The 26696-nt window shown below is 32.8% G+C and overlaps 1 protein-coding gene and 1 pseudogene across 1 annotated transcript in view; both read right to left on the reverse strand.

Annotated features, from left to right (window-relative positions):
* Positions 1 to 19900, reverse strand: part of LOC127728690 (coiled-coil domain-containing protein 13-like) — a 93757-nt gene extending 73857 nt beyond the window's left edge. Inside the window, exon 1 of the mRNA XM_052236306.1 lies at positions 19607 to 19900. The gene's annotated coding sequence lies outside the window, so the exon portion shown is untranslated. The remainder of the gene's footprint in view (positions 1 to 19606) is intronic.
* Positions 9054 to 19647, reverse strand: LOC127727786 (metallophosphoesterase MPPED2-like; annotated as a pseudogene).
* Positions 19901 to 26696: the final 6796 nt, after the last annotated feature.

The raw sequence follows: 26696 nt of genomic DNA on the forward strand, positions 1-26696 counted from the left end.
ATAATGCCCTCTTCCCTTCCCCATCCTTCATCTATAAATTTAAACTGACCTCCACGGAATAGCCCAACTTAGTGTTGAAAGTAGCGTTAAACACCAATCAATCAAAATCCCTTCCCTAGAATATCAAATAGTAGTCCCTTAACTGTTATTGTCCGTGTAGTTTTTATATTTATCCAGCTTATCGTCTTACAGGGATGTCCTTCTAAGACTGTCATACCATAAAAACGTTTATAACACAGCTTACATTCTAATATATCTGCATTCATAAATTTATTAATGTCATTTAGACTAAACGACGCCATGTTTGTTATGTGCCTCTGCCGTCTAAACTACCTATCAAAAAAGAAGAGGTGGAAGAGAGCCAGAAGATCTTCCCTATGCAAAAAAACAGAAATGGACCTCTTCTGGCTCACTACGGAAGAACAATAAAACACGCCCCAATATTAGTCTCGTTGCACCAAAGTTATCGTTCTTACTGTGTTCAATAATGCATATGGAGCGTCTGGATAATCGAGACTAAACCAATATCTGAATTTATAAACTTGTTTTAAAGGAATTATTTCTAGCACTGCATGCAATAATCCTGTATCTATCAAGCATCTAATTGTCAAATATGAGAGTACAAGCGGAAAGGCCGTGGATTTTCTATAAAATTTTCTTATGTTTAGCATTGAATCAACACAAGGGTACATAATCCTTAAGTTACTAAGCAAATTCAAACGAACTTTATCCCGATGTAAACATTGAATGTGAATAGATCGAGAAGACCGCAAATACATGAAAAAAAAAATCGAGACGACCTTTTAAAATTGTAATAAAAAAATAAAAAGATACCTACTTTATACTTGAAGATTTATCTTTATTTTTTGAACCTACACAGACATTTAAATTTTCATATTCACGAAAAGTCAATCTTTCTGTCTTGAATGTTCACGAGACAAGAGCAGACCGGTGTAATCGAAAACTAAGATGTGAAAAATAAGTATATCTTGGGAAATTGTAACATGTTGAGGACTTTGTGGAACACCTCGAAAATTGCTGACCCAAAAGATCTTTATATTTTGTATGTATCTGATTTTTTTCATTTTTTTTTTTATCAATATGCAGCAAAAATTGACATTTTGTAGATTTCAGTTCACAAGCTTCTAATGCAATTATCTCGAGAAATACATAACATAACACACCGTGTATTTGCATGTATATTTCTAATAACACAGTTTTAACAAATTATTTCTTTAAAATGGAGGATTGGGCGCCCGCTAACGTGATATAATGCCAACATTTTTAACATTGGTCAATTTCATTATCACCCAGTATGTAGACCAACATCAAAGCACAATAATCGTCATTTTGGCGGTTTGGCAATTTTGAGAAAGCCAGCTGTAAAAACTCATGTTAAAATATTAAGAAATACTAATCCTGACTATCAATGGATTAAACTTGATATGGATTTTTTTGGTTTTGACAATGATTTATATATTTGTATTGTTTATTATCCACCTAGTGGCTCAGCATACACCAAGGGTCTAGATAAAGATATCCTGGATTGTATTGAAGCAGATATATGTAAATATCAGAGGGTAGGAAACATTCTTCTTTGCGGGGACTTTAATGCAAGAATATCAGTACAATCTGATTTCATTTTACATGATGACCACCGATACACGCCAGTCTATGATAATTATCCTATTGATAAAAAAATACTCAATAGATATAGTCCAGATATGACCATAGATACAAGAGGCAAAGAACTATTGGATTTATGTGTGAGTCAACAAATACGAATCCTTAATGGTCGCACCCTTGGTGATATGTTTGGCCACTTTACATGTTATACTCTTAATGGAGCAAGTGTGGTAGATTATGTTATGGTGTCGGAGGGTATCCTGGATCAGGTTTTACATTTTAAGGTAGCTGACTTTATACCTACCTTATCAGATACTCATTGCAAGCTGGAATGGACAATGTCAGCTAAGTACACTATACAAAAAGATGATAATGTCTGTATACAACCTATGGAACCTAATTTTATTTGGTCTGATGATTCTTCTTATAAGTTCCAGCTTGCAATGTGTTCATCAGATATACAAAACAAGCTTTTAGAGTTTAACAATAATTGTATTAAAGACACACAAGTGTCAGTGGATGAAGCGACGACAGAACTTACTGATCTTATATTGTCAGCTGCACATTCATCTCTCAAAAAGCCAAAATTTGCAAAAACTTCTCCCTCAAAATCTAAAAATAAAAAATGGTTTGACAAAGATCTTGGGAAAACTAAACATAACCTCATCAGATATGCTCGTATATATAGCAAATTTCCAAAGGACAATTTCGTGAGAAACCATTACTACAAACTTTATCGAGAGTATAAAAAACTACGTAAGTTTAAATATAGACAGCATAGGCAGTCAATATTGACCTAGTTGGAATCTCTTCATGAGAATAATCCAAAGCTTTATTGGAATCTTGTTAATGACTTGATAGATATGAGAGAAAGAGACCATAAAAGTTCTGCCGTTGATCCATCCACCTGGGTAAATCACTTCAAAAATTTAAATGAAGTAAAAGACAATTTCAAACAACGCCTAAGCGAACTTGATAAATTACTATAGACAGTCTACAAAAAGAAAAAATCTTTAATGAACTTGACATGCTAATTAGTCAAGAAGAAATTTCTAAAGCTATATCAAAACTAAAATATAACAAGTCGCCAGGACTAGATCATTTATCTAATAACATGCTTAAATGTGGGCAAACTGCTCTTATTCCTTGTATACATAAGCTATTTAATGCTTGTCTGTCAAGTGGTAATTATCCCTCTGCTTGGGCTCTTGGATATATTACACCAGTACATAAATCTAACGATATATCTGATCCAAATAATTACAGGGGTATTGCAGTAACTAGTGCCATAGGAAAATTATTCAACAGTGTGTTAAATAATAGGCTTGATGTATTTATGGATAAACACAATATCATACATGAGTGTCAGATAGGTTTTACAAGAAAGGCAAGAACTTGTGATCATTTATTTATTTTGAAATGTATTATAGATGAATATTGTAATTCAAAAGACGGTAGGGTGTATGCCTGCTTTGTTGATTTTCAAAAGGCTTTTCACACTGTTATTCACACTGGATTGAAAATTAAGCTTTTGAAAATTGGTGTAGGCACATTATTTTACAATATCATTAAGCAAATGTATAAGGTAAGCAAATCCTGCATTCGAATTAAGAACAGCATTACTGATTTCTTCCCTATACAGCTTGGAGTTAAACAGGGAGATAATCTAAGTCCTAACCTGTTTAAGGTTTTCATCAATGACCTTCCCAACTATTTGGAAAAATCTCTAGACCCTGTAAATATAAATGGGCGATCTATCCATTGTCTGATGTATGCCGATGATATCATTTTACTATCTACTACAGCTTCTGGTCTTCAATCAAAACTTAATATTATGGGAAAATATTGTCAAGATTGGTGTCTTACTCTCAACCCAAATAAAACAAAAATTGTGATTTTCAACAAGGCAGGCAGACATATCCGCCTCAAATTTAAATACAAAGAATATGATATAGAATGTGTAGAACATTGTAAGTATCTAGGTGTGTATTTTAGTGCTTCAGGTACATTCTCCTATGCTCAGAATGAATTATACAAGAAAGCTTTAAAAGCATATTTTAAACTTAGAAAAGATTTATTATCTCTAAATCCTAGCTTAAAAACTAGTATACATATTTTTGATCATACCATTAAGCCTATTCTTCTTTATTGAAGTGAAATTTGGAGCTCATTTAATCCCTTTATAGCAAAATTTAGATCTGGAAACCAGTTAACATTAGATAAAATTTATTCGAATTTAACTTGTGAAAAGCTACACAGTAAATTTTGTAAATTTATTCTGGGTGTGCACAAAAAAAAACACAAATTTGGCAGCCTTATCTGAACTTGGTCGGTTTCCACTGTACTTTGACTTAGTCAAATCTATTTTGAATTATTGGCTTAGACTAAAAAATTTAGACTCATTTCCTTTATTACAAGATGCATACCAGCATTCAAAAACTTTATTTTCTCAGCATAAATCGTCATGGTATGGCTCTCTCCAACAAATTTTAAAAACTCTTCCTGGGTTTGCAAACCTAAATGATGGGAAAAATATTTCAAAAAATACCATCAAGAAAATATTGAAAGAGACATGCATAAAAGTTTGGAAGGATCAACTAACCAAGAATTCAGAAGGGAAGCTCCGCACTTATGTAAAATTTAAGAATAATTATGGTTTCGAAAAATATCTAAATATCATGTCCAATTTTGAACTTAGGAGATCATTAACAAAATTTAGGGTGTCATCTCACCATTTGCAGATTGAAAAGGACGATACCAGGGTACTCCTCCACACCTTAGACTCTGTCAGCAGTGTAACTCTGGTAATATTGAAGATGAAGTTCATTTTCTCTTTTATTGCACAAAATATAACGAAGACAGACACCATTTATATCACATTATTTCGGAATCATGTCACAATTTCATTAACTTAAATTCCCAAGAGAAATTGCTATGGCTGTTGTCTTGTGAGAACTTAACTGTATTAAAAGAGTTGTGTATATTCCTGGTTAAACACTGCAAATAGCAAATTTATATGACATGTTTCGAATAATTAATAATTGTTGTTATTTAAAAAAAATAAAATAATAATAATTATTTGTTAATTGACCGGATTCAGTTTCTCTATTTATTTTGTTCATCTGCTTCTGACACGGGGAGGATTGCTGTTATTGCCTATCGCAATCAACAGTATATCCTAGAGCACCGTCCCTTGGTGTCTCCTGCAGATGAACAAATTTCCATCTTTATAGATAATAAGTTAAGGTTGACCAAACTTTATTATTAATACTTTTTTTTTTTTTTTACACTGCTGGACATAAGGAAGGAAGGAAAAAAAAATACTCAAGAGTACTTTTAATGTATTTTTGTTATTAATACTATTTTCATTGTCTATTATAATATCTGTCACGTTATATACTGTACAATGTCTCATGTTTGTTGCTTCTACTATCATAATTGTTAATTGTAAATGCCCCCTGTGGGACCATGATTGGAATAATAAATATTTGATTTGATTTGATTTGATTTGTATAACCCCGCCACATTCTGTATGTGCCTGTCCCAAGTCAGGAGCCCGTAATTCAGTGGTTGTCGTTTGTTTCTGTGTATCATATTTGCTTTTTATTCATTATTTTGTTCATAAATTAGGCCGTTAGTTTTCTCGTTTGAATTAATTGAATTGTTTTAAATTTTTTCATTTCGGGGCCTTTTATAGCTGACTATGCGGTTTGGGTTTGCTCATTGTTGAAGGCCATACTGTGACCTATAGTTGTTAATTTCTGCATGGAAGTATTATATGGTATTATATGGAATATAATACTTCCATGATTTCTGTGTCATTTGGTTTCTTGTGGAGAGTTGTCTCGTTGGCAATTATACCATATCTTCTTATTTTCATAATTGTTGGTTAGGAATAACTTTTGACCATTATCGTCACCAGCATTGTTTTATTACTGATTTTCTCGACTTTTTCTATTGTTATCGTTCACTATATTTCCCACTGAATATCCAATGATCGAATAGGGACGAAGTACAAGACAATACACGTCCCGGGAGGTGTCGACACTGACCTCCTCCTGATGTATCCAAAATCTGATATCAAGTATCCGATGATTGAAAAGGGACGGAGAACAAGCCACTACACTACACGGGAGGTATCGACACTGACCCCTTCTTGTTACAGTATCTTTAATTTTAACCGTTTTTATTTACGACAGAATCTTTAAAATGAAGATTTTTGGATAATTGATTTTTCAACTTTCAAAAAGGCGACAGCATCCTCTTCAACCTCAAATCAAATTATTTCTTATAAAATCTGCTGGCGGACGACACCGAACGTCTAATTAAACTCATCATAGATACCAGGATTGAAATTTTGTATTTGCGCCAGACTCGCGTGTCGTCTACAAAAGACTCATCAGTGACGCTCGAATCAAAAAAAGTTAAAAAGGCCAAATAAACTGAGTACGAAGTTGAATTGTGTGTTACCTATTTCATACATTTTCAGGATGATAATAAGTAAACAACATATCAAAAGTCGTGTCTGAAAACTCGATTGGTCTGTAGAAGAACGAATTGCCACAAGGAAAATTGAGTTAGATAACTTCTACCTTACAAAGGTTCACACATGGACAATTCCGAAGAATTTGTGCACGTTTTTTTTTAAGTGCGGATAAATGAGCATTCCTTCAACATTAACCATACAGAAAGATCAAACACGATTGATTACAGATATGAAATAACTGATGTTCTTTATCTTGAAAATTCGTGGAAATTTTTCAGCAATAAAGTACACTCTATGGAACAAACACTCCAACCCCACCTCAAAAGGTTAGAAACCACTGCTGGTAGACTGTTTCTCCCTGAGGGTAACGTCAACCGATTTGAAGTGAATTTTGTCACTGGCATTATTTTATGTACACCAAAAAAACGGAAGAGCAACAATTTTATGTAAAATTTTCAGGATTTTGTAATTTCATCATTTTAGTCGATGATGCCATTATTAGATTTATAAATATACAAGTTCAACGATTCAAACAAAACAGTGACCCTACGTTTATTTCAGTTCAATGGCCAAATTAAGTATAATTAAATGAAAGTTAATAAAATTTATGTAAAATCACAATTGCCCTTAGTTCTTTGTCACTTTAAATATATTTCCAATCTTGTTACAAAACAGTGCTCATGCCACACGTTTATATTGACCAGTTGCATTGTCCATAAAATAATGCTTTTTGGAAGAAAACAATATTGTGAGGAAAGATTGTCGGAAAATTGCAATTTCAAACAATTTTTGCTAATTTGTCAAGTTCAATGAAATATAAAGTGTATAGTAAAGTGAATTTTAGATTACGATTTTTCCTTTTAAGAAATAAAACCCAGATATAATACAAAAATGTATTACTGGATATCATTTTACGGCATATTTCTCTTTACACTGACAAGTACATGTATAAGAATTAAGCCCTTTATCTTTTTATTACCCGAATATAACATACTTTAAACATAAATCAATAGTTTTAATAGTTGAATGCAGCAAATACAGCAATACAGTAGGTACAACATGTAAATGTATACTTCTTAAATAAACTAAAAAATTAAGAGAAAAAAAAATCAGCAATTTTCCATTTGTAAAGGGACATAACTCTTGATTGGTAAAAGTGACACCACAAAAATTCAAACTTGATCTGTGTTTTGTGGTAATAAGCATTGTGTATAAGTTTCATAACATTTGGTTGAGGCAAACTAACGTTAGAGAACGGAAACCAATTTCGGGACGTACGTACGGACGGACGGACAAGGATAAAACTTAATGCCCCCTCCGCTACGGCGGGGGCATAAAAATAAGTTTATACCTCCCTCTTTTAAGTTGCCTTTTGTTTATATATAGCCCCTCACGTTCTCGGGTCTTATATAGCATTTGCTTTCAATTCTTTTGGTTTTGAACGTTCCTGATGAAAGATGACACAGAAAAGCGCAGCAGACGCTAGAAATTATATAAAGTGTTAATTTCAATCACTTAAATACATGACTTCCTCGGACGTCTTCAGACAAACACCAGGTAATAAAAGACACAGGGGCAACCGAACCATTAGAAAACAGTTCAAGTTGAAATCTATATACTGTACAGTGCTTAAAGGATTCTGTATTCATAATATACTGACCGACTTTAGAAACGCAACACTAGATTATTCTTTTTAAATTTTTGAAAGAATGTGGCACCGTCAAAAGCAATGACTGCCTGTAACAAACGCCAAAATGATTGTCAGAAAGATCAACCAATTCTGTTCCACATGTTTTGGGTTCTGTTTTACACCTTCTGAATATGTGTTTGTTCCACCCATTACAATGGGTTTTGGCAATTATGCGGTGGAAACTTCAGGGCTTTAAATGTTTTTCTTCAGTCGATTCTTTGGCAGTTCAGTTTATGGGAAACGTTTATTGCATGAATCTGTGCGCAATGGCATTCGGCAATTTGATAAGCAGTTGACGTTGCGGCCGTAAACATGTCTCGCAAATGATGTTGCGTAATCAAATTCTATTGATGTTGCATTGTCACTACATGTTGATCTAGTCTTTGATGGTCAGTAACACATCCCGCCTACCTGTATCGTTGTCGGAAGAACAGTAAGACGAGTTTCATCACAACTTTTATCAAATGGTGGGTTGAACATAAAATTCAAAATTTTTTAGAAAATATATAGGAAAAATTGCAACATATGTTTTCATATGTTTAACATATGTTTTTCATATGTTTGAAAACATATGTAAACATATTTTTTAAAACATATGAAAACATATGTTTGCTTCCATATGTTTTCATATGTTTCAAAACATATGTAAACATATGTTTGTAAACATATGTTTTTCATATGTTTGGGACAAACATATGAAAAACATATGAAAATCATATGTTTTTCATATGTTTTGAAAACATATGAAAAGCATATGTTGCAATTTTTCCTGTGTATAAGATTTTAATCTTGTAGAGACCAATTAATTATACTTTCAACAATTGGCTGTACTTTTTTTTATTCTGTCTATCGTTTGACATTGGACATCGACGAGAGGAGACTCCGATCAATCGAAAGTCGGTTTAGTAATACATAACGTCGCATTGGACGTCGATCTGAGTCTAACATATATTTCATGATAAACTGCTTAACAGGTACTGCGATACGATGTTAGTAATCTTCACCTCATATCACTGTTTTTGTGCTCTAAAAAGTAGTGATTAGGTCTGGAAATATAACATTCAAGCAAATCCCATTGAGGTTGTGAATACATGAATGCAATCTTTATCCTAATTAGACAAAGATGATGCTCCCGCTGGCTTTAGAAACAGTGAAGTTGAAGGACAACTTTAGATGCTGTGTCTTTTTAGACACATTCCATGCCCTGCAATAATCGTGATTCAATCCATTTATATTACCAAAAATGACAAAGTTCAACAACCCGTCATCTGTGGAAAATTACAAAAAATCTAAATCTTGACAATATGCACACCTTTTGTTTCATGTACTAACACTCTACATGATATAAACGTCTAAATTGAAAACTATTGTAGGAGTTAGCCGGACAAACCATGATATAAAGTTCTAGCTTGAAAACTATTTTAAGAATTAGACGGACAAACCATGAAAATAAAAAAAATAGATAAAAATCCTTATGTTATGCACACCTTTAGTAAATTATTATATGCACTACTATCCTACATAATATAAAACTCCTAGCTTGAAAACTATACGAGGAGTTATCCGGACGAACCATCTACTCTGCATACTTTATATTACAATACAATAAGAAAGTTCAACAACCGGTCGTTTTTTTGAAAATTAAGAAAATCAAAATCCTGACAACATTCACACCTTAAACATATGTACTAACACCCTATATAATACAAAAGTTTTTGCTTAAAATTGTAGAAGGAGTTAACTGGACAAACTATATACCATATGTGAGACGCACGGACTGACGGCCGGACAGGGATAAAACAATATGAACCCCGATATTTTGTCACGGGGATAAAAATGATTTGCATGATAGAAAAGAAAGGATATGGCACATAACACAAAATCTGTACATGCACACGAAAAATCTCAAAAAGCAAAGGAACTGCGCTTTATATCTTTTCTTTATCTCAGAGTCGCCTCACTGCAAGCTTAAAACGACCCCTAGCACCGGTTTGAGCGGAATTCTTTGTAAATATACGACCACGACACAGCTGTTTATTGAAGAACAAAGCAATTTACAATTGACATATTTCACACACCATTGGGTTAACCCTTAATCCAAGTATCAAACACGGAAAAGGAAACATGGATTAACACCAATCTCATATAGATTGAGTAAAATGCAAGACTAAAGAAAGACCATTCTACTGGAGTCGATTTGAAACTTCGAATCAAGGACAGTATTGGCAAATCCGATGTTCGAGGAAATAAGGCGTAACTGTCCGTATTTTTTTAACCAATTTCATGCCCAAAAATTTGTTTTCCAACCAGAGAGCCATCTACCACCCTCTCTCTGAACACCTTTATCAGGAAACCATAAAAGAGCTAATGGAAAATTATATACACGATCAGGCATAGGGAACCAGCTGCGGACCGTTTAGAGTAGATGCCATTATCTATGCCTAATATTTAAAACCTGCAGTGCGTCACCATATAGGTCCGTTACACAAATATGATCAATACCACTGGCGGAACTTGTTGCAATACTCATCATCCTAGTGTGCTGCATAACTGAAAATCAATATATGAATGTAAACACGCTGTGTGACTCCGTAATATGGAATGAGTCTAAAACAGCTAAATGTATATGTTATAAGAAATAAAATATTCTGCATGTCATCTTTGAATCATGAACTTTAAATAAACAATTAAATATTTGCTATTTGTTAATTAGAATTCTAAAACGTACAAAACATTATCATCACCGATTCCCGCGTGTTGAACCCATGTTGAAATGCTGGCAACTTATAATTAAGTCATACGGTCTTGTTCGAAAATTTTATTTCTAGTATGACACTCAACCAATTTTTAATGGAGTAAAATACCATGGCAAAAAGCGAAATCGGCAAAAACTTCAAACAACAACCTACAAAACACCACATAGAAAAATCGATTTCAACTGTTGTAAGGTCAATCGTTTGTTGTCTATGTCATTTTTGGCTGGTGCCTATGACTGTTTTACTGGCAGATTCCTCTTTTGAATAAGACACAACTTCAACACTTTTTCGTAATCTGTCTTTCGACTGGCCAGGAGGCAAGGGCACATCAAATATTATTGGCGAATTACTCAGATTATATCCTTTGGTACAAGAAGATGCATTGATATACACTGTTTTCCATTCTGTTGTTACCCCATAACCTTAAAAGTAAAAACCTATCAATAAAGTTCTTTGTGTTAACAAAACAAAGATAAGTGATTTCATAGATTTATATAGAGATAAAATATAGATTCACTCCACATTACCCATGAATTATTTTTTTTGAAAATAATAATCCGGACTATATTTTTCACTTTATCAATCTATCAACGATTACAAACTGATCCAATTTCATCAACAATAAACTATCCATCTAAAAATCAATAACATTTGTTACATATTTGTGTTCAGCAATAAAACCGAAAACGTGCGTTGCATTGTGTTATTGTAAAAACTCAAGTCTTGCTAATCGTGCTTTCAGCTTATGATATATATGAAGGTTTAAACAAAATAATGCTTTATTTTTTGCAAGTTTCTGTTTCTTTGCCAAAGTACAATACTTTTATTCTGCATGTTCTGATGTTTCTGTCGTGTGTTTTTGGAACTTATTTTTAGTTTTGGGAATGACTTACCTTCATGTACGTGACCAAATAAATGATACTTTGGTTTAACACGTTTTTGTACAGTGTTTAAAAGTTCAACACAGCCAACATTTATACCAGCCTTGGTTAGATCACCGTGACCTGATGAGTAAAGATTTACATTTTTTATTAGTATCGACCATCTTGGGCAGTTACTTAATTCAAGTTTAAATTGATTCTAGATATTTATATTATCTATTTTTTTGTAACGTGTGGTTGCCACTTTGGTTAGGCACCAACAATTCGTTTTTGGTGGGATGTGTTTTTAAATAGATAATTAATTTGATTCTAAATTTCTTCAAAAAATAATGTTCAGAAGGTAAGTGGCACACCTAGTTTGCTAATAAGGACTTTATATGCAAATACTATAACTACTTTTTATGTTGTTGATCATGTTTGCACTTTACATGTTTAACGTATCTTCTATATTCTTCATGATAACAGAAACAAAATCTACCAAAAATGATTATTTCAGGGGTAATAACTCCAAAATAAGAAGTTAAATTTTTCTCGAATTTTCAAGGGTGGATACATCATTTTTCATGCTGATGATTTGTGAAATTTACATTTTTAACCTAGCTCTTAGTTTTTTTTAAATAAAGGCAAGGAAATGCTCAAAAAATTAATAGAAATCAACGTTTTGAACCATGGGGCAATAACTTGAATTTTTCAGGGTTGATAGAAAATTTTGTGCTGACTATTTTTTACCCTATCCGGTTTTTTTTCTTCTAATTGCTATTTTGTTAGAGATATAAACCAAAACTGTAGTTGAACCCTGTGCTCTATTTTTAGACAAGGCGGCCATGTTGGTTGAACAACCTTGACATAAACACAAACTTTATAGTTGATATCCTATAAATGTGGCAGACAAACTTGGTTTCAATCCATTGAACAGCTTTAGACGAGAAGATTTTTAAAGAAAAATCTAACGGTTGACGGACGCAAAGTGATGGCAAACTCTTACCGGACCAGGTGAGCTAAATGGTTAGTTTCCAAAAAGTAAAATTACAAAATTACCGAACTCCAAGGAAAATTCAAAACGGAAAGTCCCTTATCAAATGGCAAAATCAAAAGCTCAAACACATCAAACGAATGGAAAACAACTGTCATATTCCTGACTTGGTACATGCATTTCCTTATGTCGAAAAAGGTGGATTAAACCTGGTTTTGTAGCTAACTTAACCTCTAACTTGTATGACAGTCATATAGAATTCCATTATATTGACAACAATGTGTAAGCAAAACAAACAGACATAATGGGTAAAAATGTCAAAATATAGATTAGAAGGAAAAAATACTAATAGTTCAACATAAAGGTTATGAAAAAAATCATGTATGTTATTGAAAAAAATGTCGAGAAGACATTTAAGTCCCGAGAAACAAAATCCATGCCCCACTACTCAAGCAAGAGATGAATTTTTGATGTCTTAGTCAACAGCATCGTTGAACATACACTTAAATTTGATGCTTATTAAGTGCGCTGTGGTTTAAGGAGATCAAATACATCAAAACTGTTAGTCAAGACAATGAAGCAATTGATATTGATAAGGAGACGACCATTATATATTCTTGCAAGGGTGGGGGTAGGAAGATGTTTTGCGGATTGACTATTCGTTTTCATTTGTTGCATCGCATGTTAATTTACCTCTCGCGTCCCCTAACGGACAAGGTATTCCAATAGTAGAGCAAGATTGGTTTACAAATTCGGAGCACCTCACCTCATACCTTGTTTTAGTGGGTTTGAATTTCATTGTTCTGATTGTCTATTATTCTTTTTATTTTGGTCATGTCGTGAACTGTCCTTCTTAGACTTGTGATTTTGATTGCATTTTAAGCTGGTTCTTTCCCTTACAACATACGGGTATCTGAGTCAGAGCCAAATAGATAAAGGACAGATGTCCAGTCTAAATGGCCTTTGTGGTATTTTCATACTATTTCGATGTCGACGACGTGAACGAAGTTTCCAACAGTGGGAATCTTTCTTTTTTATCAATATGCAGCAAAAATTAACATTTCTTAGATTTCAGTTTCACAAGCTTCTAATGCAATTATCTCGATAAATACTGAACATAACACATCGTGTATTTGCATGTAGATTTCTAATAACACAATTTAAAAAATTGTTTCTTAAGAAAGCACAATTGTTGTTTAGAAATTACTTTTGATCAGTATCGTCACCAGAATTGTTTTATTATTGATTTTATCGACTTTTTCATTAGAAGAATGAATTATTTTCTATTGATGTCGTTCACTAGATTTCCCATTACCAAGGTAAAAGACGAATCGACAAATTATAACGATGTTGAAGAGATACTCTCAACATCGTAATCTTAATATATACTATCAAAGCAATTAAAGAAGGGACGATGTTAAAAGAAAGTTCCGTTGTTTAATCGAAATTGTCAATATTGTCAACAATTCTAACGATGCAAAGAATGCATGGGAATGGTGAACGATTGTGACACAACGTTGAACCGATATTGTTTATATCAATTTCGAAGATGTATAGGACTGATTTTTATACGGTTTATGCGGAGAGAGGGAGATAAAGAAAAAACAAGGGCATTCTTTAGAGATCAAAAGTAGAAACAAAACTTATCTGTAGAAGAGAGACCGACATATTCATGACACAATAAAACCCCGAAAAACAAAGATATGCTAGAAATACTGTCTACAAAGCTCTACATAAATACAACGGGGCAACCCCACCTGAACCCGAGGGTCACATCAGGAAAAGGAAAAGCATACCATGTCTGAATTCATAAGATTGTTAAGTGATATTATTATCTCATCAAATCCAATAAATTGTATTTACTAGTTGTTAACCTAATAATTGTTGATACAATATCTAACTTCGAAGTACGAAGTGGTACCATGAAGAAAAAAGGTGTTTTCCTTATATAAAACTCACCAACAGGTGGTCCATGTGTAATGAGAATATCAACATTTTCAGGTATCCAATTCCACTTTTCCAATATTTCTTCACCACATTGACATTGAACGCCCAACTACGATATAGGGGTTGCCTAAAATATTTAAAACAAACTATATATCAACGCAACTAAAAAAAGTACACACAGTGACGTAAAAAGAGCAAATTCAATTGAAAAACTTCAATACACGGGACAAAAGATATAAAGGAGTCCGTACAAGATATCCGATATCTATTCTCATTTACCTTGCTTGAATATAGGTTGAAATAAAGTGTTAAAAGCTTAAGTCGCTACACGCAGTTTTAAAATGTTAATGTATATCAATTTCCCAATTTTATTTATAGTCATTTGTGTTTTTTTCGGTAAAACGTGTATCTTGGAGTTTTGCTTGAATAAGAATATTGTCAACGTGTATTTGTTCCGCCTAACAGAAGTTCCCCTGGAAACTTTGTTATAAACAATGTCATAATATCTGTTCATGTTGGAACAGATATTCTATACCCTTTATTCCGTAAGGAACAAATACTGTAATATTTGTTCCAATGGAAACAGTATTACAGAATATTTCTTCCACTTGGAACTTATATTATGAAGGAACTTCTATTCCGTGACAATATAAGCATGCGAATAACGAGCAATGAATAGGACAGTTTCCTACAACGTGGATATCATATAATTCATTCTTTATATAAACAACAGTAAATATGTTTTTTATAACATAAACAAATAATAATATTCTAATAAGAGATTATGAGAAAGTAGTCGTCTTAATAGTTTACGGATGTCTGTAACAAAAGAAGAAGAGATAAAACCGAAATTTTTTTTACATATACATGTAGTAAGATATGTTAGTATCAAATGATTTTTAGAGACCTGATTTCAATAAATTATGTTTTTGCATCAAAGGATGGATGGAATGGGTGCGCACTTTGAGGGTTTTTAATCCATCAGAGTTTTTTAATTTCTTGACTTTTAAACTGTTTTTTATAGATTATTTCAAGGAGTGCCTTGAATTGACCACACTATTTCTAAAACAGTAAGTGCAAGTACAAAATCTGCAATTGTGTAAAGACATCGGTACACATTACATGTCTTCAACAAACTTCTGATAGAGCTTACATTGCATTCTTAATTTGCAGTTTCATGAAAATATTTACCAAGGAGATCCATAGATATTTATTCCACAAACAGAAACCATTGAATCTTGTAAATAAATAGCGTTAGTCACCATTTCTCTAACAAATTTTATACGTTTGGATCTGAGATAACGTTTGACTTCATCAATTCTTTCTTTAAAACAGTAAGCTTCGGTAAAAAGATTTTCGTCAAAAGACAACTCATGATTTCCTGCGATTACAATCTTCTTTTTATGAGATAGTTTACCTGAAATTTATAACGCATCAATTAGACACACACCCATGGGTAGTAAAGCGGGAATCCAGAAAATTCATTTGTATGGAGTATAACAATTACTCATTTACATTATTTTCATTCAGAATCTTGAGTTTAATACTAATTCATTGTAATATAAATTAAAACTGACACACATTTGTTTAAAGCCACTGCAAGAAAATATTCAAATATGTTATTTTGCAAGATAACGACACACTGAGCTCATCCTTGGTCAATCCAGCTAGTATGTGTGGTAATTAAGTTTAACATATGCATAGTAGATGCCGGTATATGTCAAAGTATTATACATATGCTTTTTTAACACTTTTATAAATGTATTTGACTTTCTTTAATACTTTAAACATACATACTATACTCATCAATTCTGCATCTACCTAATTAATCCCCTAATAGAAAACTAAGTTCTCTTTTTATAATTCTCTGATATATAAAGCAGAAGAAATGCATCTATCAAAATAGACACATCATGGTCAAATGTTTTTCCCTGTTCAAACGGTGGATTAATGACTTATACTTGATTAAAATTCTGATAGCTAATACTTGTTATTTTGTAAACATTTTTTTTAATAATTTAACATCTAATGAATATCATAGACAGTTTTATCAAATAGGTTTTCAAAGATGTAAAACGTCAATCATATTGTCACATGTGTAAATTTTGAAATAGTGACAGAATGCTCAACTGTCTATCATAAATATTGTGATATTTAAATTCTCCCTCGCCCTGCTCGTCCGAATTTAAAGTATTTCTACTCTAAATTCAATAGGCTTTAAACAAAACAAACACAGAAATAGGATTAGTTGCTCGCAGTAACATATTATCTTCTCTTGCGATACATTATTTTATTAAACTTTATAATACAGGTTTCTTTTATACAACCAACATATATAAATACATGTAATAAACATAGCAGCCACTGTATATATACTAATGTGACTAACTTCGTGACGATTCGACGTAAATGCGAGCACCTTCGATACTAATACATTTAAATGCCAAACTTTATACAGTACCATAAAACCCTACCCGTAGAAACCGCCAAAACTTTTCTCGTGCCTTGTGCACGTACTATCAAATTTTATAAATAGTACATACTCTTGCAGAACTAGTTTCAGAACTAGTTACACTAGTTCCCATCTATATATAATTAATACAAATACCAAACGGGAAAAACCCATTTTCAAACGAAATGAAATATATATAGATATTCATTTGACACATCATGATCAAATGTTTTTTTCCTGATCAAGAAGTGGATTAGTTACTTATATAAATTCTTGTATGAAAATCTGACATCTAGTACTAAGTCAATGCAATTTTGTAAATATTTTCACTAATAATTTAACATCTACAGGACACCGTAGACAGTCCCTGTTTTATAAAATAAGCTTTCAAATATATAAAAAGTCAATCATATTGTCATCTGTAGTTTTGTTATCTTTTAAATCATTATAAAAGGGTGATTTTCCTGTACTAATTTTATTGAACGTTTACGTACATTTTGATTGATTGCTTGATGTTTAGCGTCACTTTCAACAATATTGTGCTATTTCGTGGCGTTCAGTTTTTATTGGCGGAGGAAGCCGTAGTGCCCGGAGCGAACCACTGACCTTCGATAAGAAAACTGACAATCCTATTCAATTAAGATTGGAGTCGAGCGCACCTACCACGTGCGGGATTCGAACTCACAACCTCAGTGTTGACAGGCTTGTGGTACAGTAGTTCGACTACTTAGACCACTCGTTCACCGAGACCCGCAAAAATTTTGACACTCAATTGAGATTAAAAGGATGGTCACTGAGATCATAAAAATTAGTTTAACCCGACCCATCTTCATTTGCCTATCCCAAGTCAGTACCTTCCTCAGTGGTTGTCTTTAGTTATATCTAGCTAAACGTGTTTCGACAATTAGGTAATGAACTTGATGTTGATGGTCTATGCTAAACTTGTCTTTAGAAGTGTTGAAGATCACATGATTAACTCTAGATGTCTTTTAGTCTTTATGTCCTTGGGTTACTGTATAATGATTGATCGTTGGTTGCTTCACGTCTAGCTACAAATATGTCATGAATTTTCAGGACGGCTCTTTGAATCCTTGTATAAACCTCTCCATGGATCCATAGGAGGCCTGTTGTAAGGCGACATTTGCCGTACCTAACATATTCTTATTTTCAAGTTGAAGTTTAGTTTTTTTCCCGCCCGTCATCACGGTCAACTTAGCTTTTGTAATGAATGTTTATTTATTTTCGTCCTGAATATGCATGACACGTTTGAATCAAAACATCAAACAAGCAAAGCAGAAATCAATCATCAACAATTTGAACCTTTTTGGTCTTGTGATCGGCACAGTTCAACAAAAATTTGCACAGTACATCTCAATATTATTATATATCAACTTATTTCAAAGAATACTACTGAATCCAAATTATGCATTCTTACCGAGGAATTCATTGAATCTTTCAATTTCTAGTGGTCTTCCTTCATTCGTGAAATCTCCTGCGTGCAGTAAGATGTCTCCAGGAGGAACATAAAAATTCAACATATTGTCCACATGTAGCTTAGAATGTGTATCAGACAAACAAACAAATCGTAAACAATCAGGTTTTACTGGAGAATGAATATTCAGTGGGGCTACTGTTTTAAAAGATTGTTTTTCACTCGTTCTTTTCCATGCTCTGCTTGGTATATCCGTTTCTAAATCTGGCAGAATGTTGACCTGTTTAAAATACTCACTATTTTCGTCCTTATCTTTTAAAATTTCAAATTTGTCATAAGAAAAATCTTTTATTTCGTTTTCGTTTTCCTTTGATTTTGTTTGTTGACTTAAAACGAAGTTTCTTCATTTTCTTTGACTTTCAATATATCTACAAATATATAGATATATTTAGATTTGTCATTGTCAGTACATGTTGTAAATTTAAGCGTGTGAAAATATCTATTAAAAACGTATATCACTGGTGGGTCGTGTGGGGGCGAAGCGCGCGTCTGGCGTGTTAAGTTATAAGCCTGGTACCTTTGACACTATTTACACCACTGGGTCGATGCCATTGCTGATGGACGTTTCGTCCCCGAGGGTATCACTAACCCAGTAGTCAGCACTTCGGTGCTGACATGAATATCAATTATATTGTCATTTATATAAATTTCCTGTTTACAAAAGTATGAATTTTTCGAAATACTAAGGATTTTCTTATCCCAGGCATAGATAACCTTAGCCGTATTTGGCACAACCGTTTGGAATTTTGGGTCCTTAATGCTCTCCGGCTTTGTACTTGTTTGGCTTTATTGCTGTTGTGATCTGAGCGTCACTGGTAGGTCTTGTGGGGGCGAAGCGCGCGTCTGGCGTGTTAAGTTATAAGCCTGGTACCTTTGATAACTATATATCTTACTTTAACGCAAACATTAACAATATAGAAATGGAGATTAGTTATCTAATATAATTTCCGAAATTTGTCATCACCATATAATTAACATAAAGCACGAAAGAAAAGCGAAATACATGATCTCACAAGGTACTTGTTTAAGATCTGTAATAAGATCTGTCAAAAATAGTCCAATAGTAAATACACACTGAAATCTCTCCTTGTAAAAATATATACGATTGCCATATGTAAAATGTTTTTTGCAACAACAAAAAACACGCAAAAATACTTACTTTAACAAAGTGGTTACTCATACGAGCGAGCGATCGAGGCTTACCCACGTACAATAAGAAATACAGTACACTTAGTTGTATTTATGTTTAAGCCTCTACAAACAAAATATAACACGACGAAATGATAAAAATGGGCAGCCTTACCTTAATGGTCTTACATTAAGTTCCTGGTCCGGTCTAATCATATAAAAACTTGGTGACGCATGACGTTGCTAGTACATCTGATATAAATAGACGATTGACAATATACAATATTTATCAGCACAGACTCAATTCTAACAATCGGTAAAGGCTCAATTCGGTAAAGGCTCAATACAAAGTACATACGATTGGCAACTATAATATCAATAGGTTGTATACAAGTTAACTGCGTGTTAAGTAATAATTATTTTGTAATACATCATTTCTAACTTTATACAATTCCAAATGTACATCCAAGATTTGTTTGTAAATAAACGGGTAGTTAATTTAAAATCGAGATCGGACGGGGGAAAAATGCGGATGAGGCGAATAGATTAATATCATATCATAGTACAGGGTTCGTTGATAGGTTAATTCCACCCTAGGGCCCTTAATTAGAATAATCAATATGCATTTCTCATCCAATGTAAACTAGTCTTTCTTTTAGCTAACCTGGCCCACAGGGCCAGGTGAGCTTTTCTCATCACTTGGCGTCCGTCGTCCGTCGTCGTCGTCGTCCGTTAACTTTTACAAAAATATTCTCCTATGAAACTACTGGACCAAATTTAACCAAACTTGACCACAATCATCATTGGGGTATGTAGTTTAAAAATTGATCCCGCCTGCAAACCAAGATGGCCGACATGGCTAAAAATAGAACAAAGGGGTAAAACGCAAGTTTTGTCTATTATATTTGGAAACCGTTATAAATAGAGACAATCTGACAGGACAAACATGTTCAAAATGTTGAGCTCCACCAATTGTTTATTGATGTCAAAACTGTCAGGCAACTTCTTATTGCCCTCAAATGACAAATTTTACCATTTTTTTTTTCATTTTTTGTCTTTTATCTTGAAAACTATAATAGATAGAGAGAAACTTTAAGTTGTAAAAATATAAGTATGCATGGTCGAAATCGACTCGTAATAGACATTTTCGAAAAGTCATCTACACGGACACTTATACCGACACCGATACCTGCACTGACTAAAAAAATAGAGGGACCGTATCAAAATGTCAAAATACACTAAATGAATTTAATTTAACATTTTATAACTATATTAACGAGGTAAATTATATTTAAAAATAAACGCATATATTTTTAATATGATGACCTTGCAAATAGGATATATATCCCATAGAAGAAAAAGACTCCCCTCGTAAAACTTTGTTTGACTCAGCAGAGGTAGAATAAAAATATAAATTCATTATTCGTTAGTTGGTTTTCTATAATTTTTAATTCAAAATCTGAGCTAGAAACACAAAGTCCTCTCATCAGTTTTGGAATTCTTTTAGTGATGATTTTTGATATTCCAACTGTTTTCTTCTAATTGTCGAATTATACTGATTGATCTTTTTCAAGCAGTTAATTACATTTCATGTAGTTTTTGGGGTAAAATATCCAAAATGGGTATTCATCTTATCAAAAGAGAAAATCGGGTACACCTTTTTACGTTCAAGCGTGTTTGAGTTGACTGTTTTGTCCTGAATACGTATAAAGCAAATATATTGACACATCAGTCTCGCTTCAGATCCATTATTTTTTTTTATATTTAGGCTACATTTTGATAAAATAACATTACACATTCAAAACAGGAAATATATGGGTCAAGTGAATTACCTTTCTAATGTGTCATAACATCAGAGTAGGTGTGTTTGAATAACATAAGAAAAGCTTTGTACATTTCAAATGTTTAAACTGGAAGTGTTTTTCTTAGTTGTATTTTGTTTTACTTTCGTTCACTCATTTTTTAGTGAACAATTTAGGCATATTAATTATTTTATTTATGAAATGTATAAAAAAAAGTGGAACAAATGTTGTTCACCAACTCCTCCTTGGATTTATACAAAAAGTCCATGACTTTATAAGTGAATCTTAAAAATGCATAATTGAAAAAATGTGTGTGTAATCTAGGTTAATTATTCTTCAACCGCTGCAAATGTTTAGTCTGCCCTTCCACATAATACTTAAATAGAATATTTTTAATGTTTTTATTAACTTTCAAAATTTCCCGCTGACAACCAACCAGACAATAGTTTTTAGTTGACAAAACTTAAAGGCCTAAAAGTACATGAGATGCTTTATAGCTAGTAGATACATTTGTACAAAAAAACACAACTGTCATGTAAGGATCGTAATTATGCCAAGTGGATAAATTTATCGGTTTTCAAGAGCTAAGTTGACAGCGCGGGTCATCCCTACAATGGCTTCCATTTTTACGATTGAAAAAATTAATCGGCGTTATTGAGAGATGATTTTGACTAAGTAGAATCCTGACTTTCTGTGGAAAGTTCTACTAATTTACGCAAAGCCAAGCCCCCTTTTTTAAAAATTATAATATGAAGATCGGTCAATTCTCAGCTTCAAACCAGAGCCAATAAATCAACAAATCATTGAAAATATTTTTTTATACAATATTTAAAGTGTAAGTTATATATATTTTTTCATAAATACCTGTGCTCATTGAACACCTTGAGATGACCCCACCTAAAAAGGTTACCTGTCGTCCTAGGCATAGGTGTAAGCGTCAGTGTCGATAAGTTTTCGAAAATGTCTAATAAGAGTTATTGCCATTTGATAATGATTTTTACCAATTTTTGCATTTTTGCCTCATATCTTTAAAATTGTAATAGATAGATAGAAACTTAATTAGATAAGCAAAAATTATCAGCAAGACAAGACCTACATTCAAGACAATATGTAGGAAATTTTCCGACGAATAATTATTGGAGTTATTGCCCTTTAATGACGATTTTTATCATTTTTTTTATTGCGTTTTGCCTTATATAGATATAATAGATAAATAGAAACTTTAAATAACAAAAATGATCAGCAAGGCAAGATCCACAAACAAGTCAAATTTTATCGATATTGTAAGTAGACTGTCACTCTTTATAGGAGTGATTGCCCTTAAATGAGGATTTTTTAACCTCTTTTGTGTTTTGAGCAAAAGCTAAAGAAGATAGAGAGAAACTAAAATGAAAAAAATTATCAGCAATACAAAATCAACAAAAAAGAAATTTTTGTCATGAATTCTATTCTTGTCTACAATGTTGGAGATATTCCATTGTTGATTATGCACATATACCTAAGTGAGCAAAACAGACTCTTTAGAGCCTCTAGTTTGAAACTTTCTGCCTATTGCGCTTGGTGCATGGACACGCCTTTGTCTATCCTTTTTTGTGCTTATTTTTCAGTAAATATTCTTCAATTCTTAAACTTATTTTCACTTATTCAATGTGATCTTGTTCTAATTCATACACTATTACAATAACAGTAGTTTAAACATATGAATATGATAGTTATTTTCCATGGTTTCGTTGGTTGAATCGAGCGTTTCATTTTATCAGGTTTTATGGACTTCCCATTTTAGAATTACCTTGGAGTTTTTTGTTTTTTTTTTTATTATTATTTTTTTTTCTCATCTACAATGTGGAACTGAATAAGACTAAAGGGCCAAAATCTATAAACTACTGTTATTGTAATATCAAAAACTATTAAAATCTAACTTGACCTGTATGTTATGATCCATTACATGTGAAACACAACTTCCTGAATTTATTGACGATACCACAAACACCCTGATTTCTTTAAGGATGATGATTCTAATTCTTAGATGTAGTCCATTTGACCATCTCCTCAAACAACGAATGTTAATCACTAAAAAGACATGAAACTAGAGGGAACTACATAGCTTATGTTGCTAAACTGGATCTATGTGCATCTTCAACGATGGCAACTCTCAAACATTGTAGACTAGAAAAAGTTTCATGACTAAAATCTTATATTTTGTTTATTGTGCATTGCTGATCATTTTTATTGTTTACAGTATTTTATTGTTTCTTTTTCTTCTGTAATTTTTGCCAAAAACTAAAACTAAAAGAATATTAAAATTTCAAGTCATTTTATAAATTTGAAGAACATTCATTTATTAAATATTCCTTCCTTACCATATTTTTACATACATATTTGAAAGTGATAAGTTATTTCTTTAAATTTGTTCGAAGTTGCTACAGTGGTGGAGAACACGCACTCTCCATGTGTTTGAGCCGGCAGTGCTTACCCTGCCACCCTTCTTATACACTCAAAAATGAAGTCTAAATTAAGCGTTGATTCCAATCGAGTTCATTATCAGCAACTACACTGGCATTATTTTGGTACGATTTAATAAATTCAAACTTACAACGCGAACAAGAACTATACATTACATTTACTTTTTTGAACTAAACCTATTTTTTACTTCATTGCTGTGCATTTTTAATAAAATGTTGAGTTCTATTTGATTCATGTCTCTTTGAGTCAAAATCTGATATCAGGTATCCAATGATCGAATAGGGACGAAACTACCCACTTCACGTCCCAGGAGGTGTCGACACTGACCCCTTCCTGTTTTAGTATCCATAATTTTAACTACTTTTGTTTATGACAGGATCTTAAAAGTGACGGGATTTCGAAAAACTGAATGTTCCAGTTCAAAAAGGCGACAGCGTCGTCTTCAACCTAAACTCAAATGATTTCTTGTAAAATCCCCCGGTGGACGACACCAAAAGCCTCATTGAAAGCCATCTATTTCATACCTATTCATTTAACAATATCTCAAATAGTCGAGAAAACTAGATTTATCTCGAGAAGAACAAATGCCACTAAAACAAGGCAAATTGATGAGCATTCCTTCAACATGGGACAATATGTGCCATCGATTTAACGGTCTCATAAAGAAAGATCAAATTTGATTGACCGATGTAACAGATATGATATCAATCATGTTTTTTATCTTGAAATTTCTCGGAAAATTTTCAGCAATAAAGTTCACTCTATGGGACAAACACTCCAACCCAACCTCCAAAGAGTATAGACCACTGATGGTAGACGGTTATTCCCTAATGGTATTATCAACGGGTTTGAAGTCTTCTCCTATATTATGAAAATGAGAAGACATCATAAGTTACTTAAACTTGTGTCCGATCCTATTTGTCTCTATGAGTAGATAAATCGTTATAAACTAAACCGGTTTGTAGTGAATTTTGGCATAGACATTATTCTATGTACGCCAAGAGAAAGGAAAAGCGACAATTTTATCTAAGATTTTTCAGGATTTTTTAATTTCATCATTTTTAGTTGATGATGCAATTATTTAGGGATATGCCAGTTGTTTTCCATTCGTTTGATGTGTTTGAGCTTTTGATTTCGCCTTTTTATAAAGGACTTTTCGTTTTGAATTTCCCTTGGAGTTCGGTAATTTTGTTATTATACTTTATACAAGTTCAACGATTTTAAGAAAACAGTGATACTACGTATTTCATCCAATGGCCAAATAAAATAAGTCTTATAATGAACTACAAATGATGTAAAACCACAATTTTGCTCTTAGATTTTTTGTCACTTTTTAAACATATTTCCAATCTTGTAACAAAACAGTGCTTATTACACAAGTTAATATTGGCAAGTTGCATTATCCAAAACCTATACTTAAGTTAACTAAAGTATTTATACAAGAGTGCACACGCTGAAATGTCTTGCCTGCTTTATTGACCACTGAACTTATGTTGAAAGTATTAAAGATAAAAGTTTTACTACATATATATCATATCAAAGTTTCAAAGTTCAAAAGCTTAAGACGAATATTTGTATACATAAAACATAAGCTCTATTGAGCGTTTATATGGTCTTATTAAAAACAAAACATTTAAAAGATAAACTCAACATTTTTAAAGATTCATGAAAATGAGGTCAACGTCAGATAAATCATGTAAGGCAGACATGTACACCTTTCAATTATTCCATACACCAAATATAGCTGACCTATAGCTAAAAGTATTTGAAAAACAGACCAATGCATAAAATGTTAACACTGAGCAATGAACTATGAAATGATGTCAAGGTCAGATGCTAACTGCTAGACAGACATGTGCACCTTTCAATCAATCCATACACCAGATATATTTGATCTATTGCTTATAGTACTTGAAAAATAGACCAAAACACAAAAACTTAACATTGACTAATATACCACGAAAATGAGGTCAAGGTCAGATGAAACAAGCCAAACTGACATGTACCTCTGACAATCATTCCATACACACACATAGTTGACCTTCTGCTTATAGTGTCTAAGAAATGGACCTAATCATATAACATTAACCTTGATCTGATCCATGAATTGAGGTTGAGGTCAGGTGAACCCTGCATGACGAACATGTAGATGTTGCAATGAACCCATATACCAAGTTGGCATATGTAGTTATCCTATTACTCATAATAAGTGAGAAATTTAAATGACAAAAAATTATAACTTTTTTCAAGCAGTCGATGAACCATACAAATGTGATAAAGGACAATGGACATATGACAGACAGAAAATTCGTAACATTAGGCATCTGCATACAAGGTATGAAATATCCACCTCAGATGAGGCGCAGTAATTGTGATTTAATCAATATAAAAATAAGTTGTGGTATGATTGCTAATGAAACAACTCTCCATCAGAGACATCAGAGACCAAATGACATAGAAGTTTACTATTATAGGTCGCCGTGTATATTACCCAAAATGACAAAGTTCAACAACCTGTAATTTGTTGAAATTAAAAACAAAAATCTAAATCGTGACAATATGCACATCTGTTTATATGGTCTAACGCCCTACAGATTATAAAAAGTTCTTGATTAAAACTCGTAGTAGGAGTTAGCCGGGCAACCCATGGATTGTAATAACTGATAAATAACAAAGTACAACAACCCATCATTTGTCATAAAATAAAAAAATAAATAAAATACTATCAATAATTTATGCACGTCATTAGTAAAAGACAGGCGAAAGATACCAAAGGAATATTCAAACTCATAAGTCGAAAACAAACTGCCTATGGCATGGCAAAAGACGAAATACGACAAAAAAAAACAAGCAGAACACAAACCACAGCATAGAAACTAAAGATTGATCAACACGAACCCCTCCAAAAACCGGAGGTTATCTCAGTCGCTCTGGAAGGGTAAGCATATTCTACTCCACATGTGGCATCTGTCGTGTTGCTCATGTAAGTACAAACCCGGT

Source organism: Mytilus californianus, unplaced genomic scaffold (assembly GCF_021869535.1).
Source record: "Mytilus californianus isolate M0D057914Y unplaced genomic scaffold, xbMytCali1.0.p SCAF_2, whole genome shotgun sequence".
In the NCBI taxonomy this organism is placed as follows: domain Eukaryota; kingdom Metazoa; phylum Mollusca; class Bivalvia; order Mytilida; family Mytilidae; genus Mytilus; species Mytilus californianus.